The following is a 6,577-nucleotide window of genomic DNA, read 5'->3' as shown; positions in this document are numbered from 1 at the left end:
CAGCGGTGCTCGGGCAGCTCCAGCCCCCAGCCCCGCCGCGCGACACTCGCCCCGCGTGCTGGAACTTGACTTCAGTTTATGCTCTTGGAAGGATGCAGCTTATCCCGGTTTTCCATCCCTCAAGAGGAAATGCTGAACAACTGGACTAAGTTAGGCCCAAATCCTGTAAGCAGTTGTGCAGCAACATCCCTTTTATCTTATGCTTTAACCCCGACGCTGGGCACTTCTAAGATCCTGCTTGACAAGGCGCTGGGACATCTCATCTAAACCATGTTCCTCCCGAGAAAGGCTGGACCAGATGATCCTTGAGGTCCCTTCCAACCTGGCATTCCACGATTCTACGTTATACGTGTGCTTGTCTCTAACTGGGGATCATGTGTGATCAGGCATGAGCTGTCTCTGAAATGCACCATATTACCAGGAAATTATCCATAAAACTAAAGCTGCCTTAATGTGGTATTTTTCAGTTGCACTACTTCCAGAAAATTTCTTCTACTCTCCTTTTAACAACTGTTACAATTAAAGTTACAGTGAAACGGTGAACGCGTGACAAACCTGACACACAGGAATTCAACAGAACATGCAACATTTTTTTCCTGATAAAATGTTCATACTGTGTGAAATTATTGATCTGCAACATGAACAAAAGTTTTTAAAGGTAAAAATATTTTGAAGCGACATGTGGCATAGTTTAACAAAAAGTTGTGTTTTAATGGTTTTGGCTTTCTGTCTTCCATATATATGGTCTTTTATAGCTGTTAACTATGGTTTGCATTATTATACCACAAAGACCACACTGCTGAGTCAAAGGTTAGAGAATGCTAAACTCTTAACAGAGAAGGCAGACAACGTAGACTATTTATATATCTCATGGGACTATTTTAATTAGGAGTCACATTCTGTCAGTTTAGCAGAAGCTGACATTTTTCAGAATGAATGTGAGTGGCCCGGCTTGAACGTGGACCAAGCATGACTCTGCCTCATTTAACTTACATACGTGCATTCATACAAGCAACTGCTGATGCTCTCCTGGCTGTTTCAAAATGACTGTGTCTGGTAAGATTTGTTTTAAAAATAAACTGGGTTCTGGGTGAGATTTTCAAAGCATAGTTTATCAAGTGTCCCTATTGAAAAATATTTTTTGATAAATCAACTTATCAGCTATGCTCATGTTTACACAATAATGGATACACAGTGCTCTATTCAACTACATTAAAAGCACAGTTACAGAATTTATTCTGCTGTGTAGCCCATACCATAATAAGTGCACAGCAGTTGTGATACTTGCAAACACCCACAATTGGTTTAGATTTCCACAAGCCATACTCAAGTCCCTCTTTTAGGACTACCAGTTCCATGCCAGGTAAGTATTCCTACTTTATATAATGAGGAAGCAAATCGTATTAAAAAATGCTTAAGATTTCAGTATCATTTCAAAATTAGTTAATTCCTAACATTGCATACAACAGGTTTATTTAAAAAATACAGGGTCATATAAGTGATATGAGTGTTTTGATCACTTACAGCAATTAAAAGGTAACAGAGGAATAGTGTTTGATTTAAACAAGGTGGTTATTTTCACGTTAGGAGAGAAACAGAATTAAGAAAAGAAGCTGAGCCGGTCACAGTAAATCTATATCATTTACCAGTGACAGCCAACATATTACAGAGAGGGTGTGTATAGCCCTCAACTCCATGATGAAAATACAGCTGCTCTCATTTTTCCATGTCTCTTAAACTTCTTACTTTTCCTATTGACTGACTTGTACTCGGCAGTACTAAGGGTGTCCCCTAATGCAGTACTTACTTCAAAAAAACCCCACAACAACACTATGTCCTTTCTACATATATGAGCTTGTCTAACACTAGAAAATAAAGATGGATTTCTAAGTGTTATCAAAGTAAAGGAGTATTTTGATGAAATCCCTGAAGAACTACTGGATCATCCTAATGTGCAACAGAGTAATTCTTTAGATTTAATACTAACAAGATGCATTTTTTTAAAGAAACAGCCAGGGTACACAAGAAGTTGTGACCTACAAGCATTTCATTAGTTTCACTCATTAATGCAGCTCAAACATTTTTGAAAAATAACAACGTTTGATGTCAGTTCTCAAGTAAATTACAGAGAGAAGATAAACATTGGTCAATACAGGCAAGTTCTCAGTAACATTTGAAAGGAGTAATTCTAATCCTGCAAGTAGACTCACACAAGTAAAATCTTACAGCCCTATAGAGCTCTTGTCCTGACAGTGGGCACTATTGAGAACAGTTTTGACTTCCTCATCTTCATTGCCTCCCATCAAGTATATATACATGCTGATGTATATATACTATTAGTACAACTCTGTTGAAGTAATTTCAAGCAGAATTTAAAAAGAAATTGTAAAGTAACTACCTAAGGGTTTTATAATAATTGGCTTCTGATAAAGGAGAGGGAATCAATTGAGTGACTTCTCCAAGGGAAAGATGAGCAGAGCTGTATTCATAGAACCATTGAATGGCTAGGGTTGGAAGGGACCTTAAAGATCATCCGGTTCCTTGGAACACTAAAATACTCATCACCCAGAGCACACATTGTCTCTTCCCAACTACAGAAACACAGAAAACAACTAAGGAGCAAGACCATAGCAGTGGAAGAAAAAGATTGGCACTGCAAGGGAAAAAAAAAATAAATCACAACCATGAAATAAAATTAACTAACTTGGTGGAAACAATTTATGTTTAGCCACTTGTATGAAGAGGTTGAAGTGAAATACCTGGTTTTCAACATATTATTAGCTGACCGTTAAACATACTGAGGGAAGACCTTGTGACCAGCTTGGCATACCTGTGAATAACAGATTTAAGAGCTGTGGTTACAGTCTTCATGGATATTCTTAAAAAGTAATCTCCTGGTGTTGCCCTGATTATTTTGTCACTATTTTGTATTTTTCTTCTGAAGAATAGCTTCCATAGGTATGATGGTATGCATGAGACACAAACATCTCCAGACACTTCCCAGAGAAAGTGAGACTAAGTTCTAAACTATCGGTGACCATTTTCTCTCTTCACTTAGTCTAGTGTCCAGCTGTGCAAACTGTGACCAGCTGTTGCTTTCTAGCTTTTTGGTTTGGGTTTGGTTTTGTGTGTTTTTTCTTCTTTTTAGTTTGTTTGGGGTTTTGTTTGTTTGGTTGGTTTGTTTGTTTGCTTGGGGTTTTTTCTTTGGTTTTTTTGGGGGTGTGTTTTTTTGTTTGTTTTTAAAGCACAGTAAAGGTACAGTATATGCTGCCATGTAGCTAAGCTGATTCTTATGAGAATTCCTCATATGAGAATGACCTAATTGATGTTATTTTGGCTTCAAAGGCAAAACATCTTCACTATGGTGTAGTCATTGCATTATGCCACAACAACTATTTTTCTCTTCTTCATACTTAATTGATATTTGGTGACATGGTGGAGAGGGTTTGCCTTTGAATCATCAGAAATCGGTCACAGGGAGTGATGCAGTAGCAGGAAGTATATGAGATGCACAACCCAGAAGCTTCTGTGCCTCCATTTGCCTATGTGCTTGGTTTCAAAACAATGATTTGCAGTGGAGTTAGGATCTGTAGGCAACTAAAATACTGGTGGTATCCTCAATCTTTCTTGTTTTTTTCTTATGACATGCTTTAGTTTCCAGCATGCACTTTGGTCTCGTGTACTACATCACCTTTAGTTTTTTACAGGATACTGAAAAAAATGTTTTGTGGTTTTCTAGTTTGTTCCAGAGGCTGAAATGGAGCAGGCATTATTTCACAGTTGCCTGCAATTGTGGGGAACCACAGGGAGTGACCAAAGTAGTTTTTTACAGTCCTATGTTTTATATAAATTTATAGCAATTCTGTATAAGTACTTCGAGCGCTCTAAGTAACAGTCACACATTTTAGTAACAGCTTAAAGAAGATGCATAATTTGAAACAAACCACCTTAATTCTGAGTCAACTGCTCTCCATGCACCACAAAGATTTTGCATCCTCAGAATAGCTTTTTTCATCTCTGGCCAGTTCTTTCACCTACAATGCATAGTTTGTTAGACTTTCTCTGAACTCATGAAAATCACAACTTTGTTGCCATTTCTATTATTGTATAATCTCTAATACTTAACTACTGTAACTTTATCGCTATCAAATTGTATGCTTCTGCCAGTTCAGTTTCCTTTTACTCTGCTTTATACAACAGTATCACCTGCTTATTCTTTGGCTTTTCCAGAAAAAATCTACTTGGGAATTAATGTTATTTCAAGTCTCCTTGCTACTACACAATGGAAAAAATAAATAAATCAGTGACAATCAGAGCCACATTACAAGAAAAATTTCAGTGGGGTAACATACACAGGCCAGCCTGAATATTGGTGTTGTCTGCATGGGCAAGACTGGCCATGGGCCATAGCTTTCCAGGATCTGTTGGTCATGGGGCAAACACTTTGCCAACTCTATCTATGCATTCATCCAGGGGAAAAATGCCTCTATACCAGTATAGTAATAGGTTTCAGGTTTTCTAATTGGGTCTCAATGAAGTCTATGCTTTTCCATGAGACACCATAAGGGCTACTTGCTATAATTAATTTTTCTAAATATATATAATTATTTTTCTAAATAATTGTTTCTGTCAGTATTATATTGCATTAGATACAAATATATGTTAAATAATATACAAATATATATACTACATTTTTTCACTCTTTTTTTTGCCTGAAAAGATCAAAATCACTTATGTCAACATATACAGCTCAGATAAACAATAATGCAAAGTGTTCAAATAGTTTCATAAGAGTGTCATCTTTCAAACTCTGGGAAACAGAAAACAAACTATAAGAACCCTTCAGTAACTCCTGCTAAAATTGTTACAGATTTTGTTTCTTACAGTTAAGAACAGACAGAAATGCAAATGAAATTGTATAACACACGTCAAACAGCTTCACAATTATGCAATCAACTCCACTGCAAATTAAAAACAAGACTTGCTACTAGTTCTTAAGTCAAAACAAATTTAAAACTCCAATAAGCTCAAAAAAGCAATCCTCAAGAATACCCCTTATGATGGCAGAACCAGCAAACAAAGAGACTTGAAGAGAAATAGAAAAGTAGCAACCAAATTACCTTATCTTTTACAAGACAAATTAATAACATTCACGATGTATTGGAGAGTTAACTACCCTACTTCAGTCGATTTTCAACAGGAGTTGTTTCCAGCCCTCTCAAGAATAAAACCTTTTAACTTAGTAACACAATGTTGGATGAATTCCATTTCATTTGAACTGCAAGGCAAGACTCTCATTTATGTTCACTTTGTCTGCCAGTTGAAACAGAAGACTTATCTGGAGGAAACCTAATACAGATACTTGTGAATTTAATTTTTAACTTGTAAATAAATAAAAGATGTTTTTTCTGGATAAACTAAGAGAAAACAGAGCACAGATGAAGATACTCCAACCTTCATGTGATCTTTTTTGACAGCAATTTAGCACTCATATAGACAAACTCTGTGCAGCGTGTTGCATGTGATCCAGTCCATCCAATCATATGACCACAGTCACAGTTGAATTTGCCTACTGAGTTAGAGAAAAGACATTGTCTCTGCCTTTCCCAAACAGTAAGCAAAAATGTAAGTTCTTTATGTGTTTTGGATGTTTGTAACAGTTCACACTAACAAATGAGAATCACTTTGAATAACATTTTACTGAAATAATTATCTTGAAATATTAATAATTTTATCTAATATACTAATGGGAAAAGATTAAGCAAAACTGATACTTTTGATTCTTCATTTGAATAATATGCCAGATTTAGGGAGAGACAAGCTCAGGATTCTAGCCAGAAGCTATTCTCAATTGAACTATCACTCCTCAGCCCATAACTTGGCATCATACACCAGTTCTGCAGTCATATTAGCTTAGGAAGTTGATAATGCTGGTTTCCCAACTTAAGTCCCATGACTGCAGTAAACCAGAAACATTTGCATAAGCAGTGCCTATGTCTGACATCCTAACTGAGTTTTCCAAAGAAAAGATGTAGAAAACAATTCTCAAGTATGCAAAAAAAAGTTTGCATTTTTTTCCCAATTACAAAATCATGGCTTTCAGGCTTTGTGTGCCTGTAAACAGCATATTCTGAGTTGATGAGCATTTAATCAGGTTAAGCACAAAATCAACAAGAAGTTGTGAGGCTATGTTTACCATCCCTTCATCCTGAGCTTCCTTGTTGTAATGCTTGAAGTCTGAGTTTGGCACAGTGCTAATGAGATCACGTGGCTTTTAGCTGAGTAGGCTACAGAAGTTTGGATTCCCCCTTTTTATGATTTGGGACAGAAAAGGGCTGAGTCCCTCCCAGAATACAAATAATATAAACAATAGTGGTTTTTAAAAGCTGCACTGTCTGTAGACGCTTGTTCTTACATTATTAACTTGTCCAATCTCATTAATTAGACAGGATCATTAACTACCTTAATAGAAAATTCTGTAGGAAGAAAATGATGGTACGAAACGTAGGTAACACCAGAAAATTACATGATTTTAAGTCTAAGAAATCAGTTCTTAAGCACACTAGTACCAGCTTCT

Source organism: Chaetura pelagica, unplaced genomic scaffold (assembly GCF_000747805.2).
Source record: "Chaetura pelagica isolate M959 unplaced genomic scaffold, ChaPel_1.0 scaffold436, whole genome shotgun sequence".
Classification (NCBI taxonomy): domain Eukaryota; kingdom Metazoa; phylum Chordata; class Aves; order Apodiformes; family Apodidae; genus Chaetura; species Chaetura pelagica.
The sequence above is the reverse complement of the archived record's forward strand: the minus strand, read 5'-3'. Positions refer to the sequence as shown.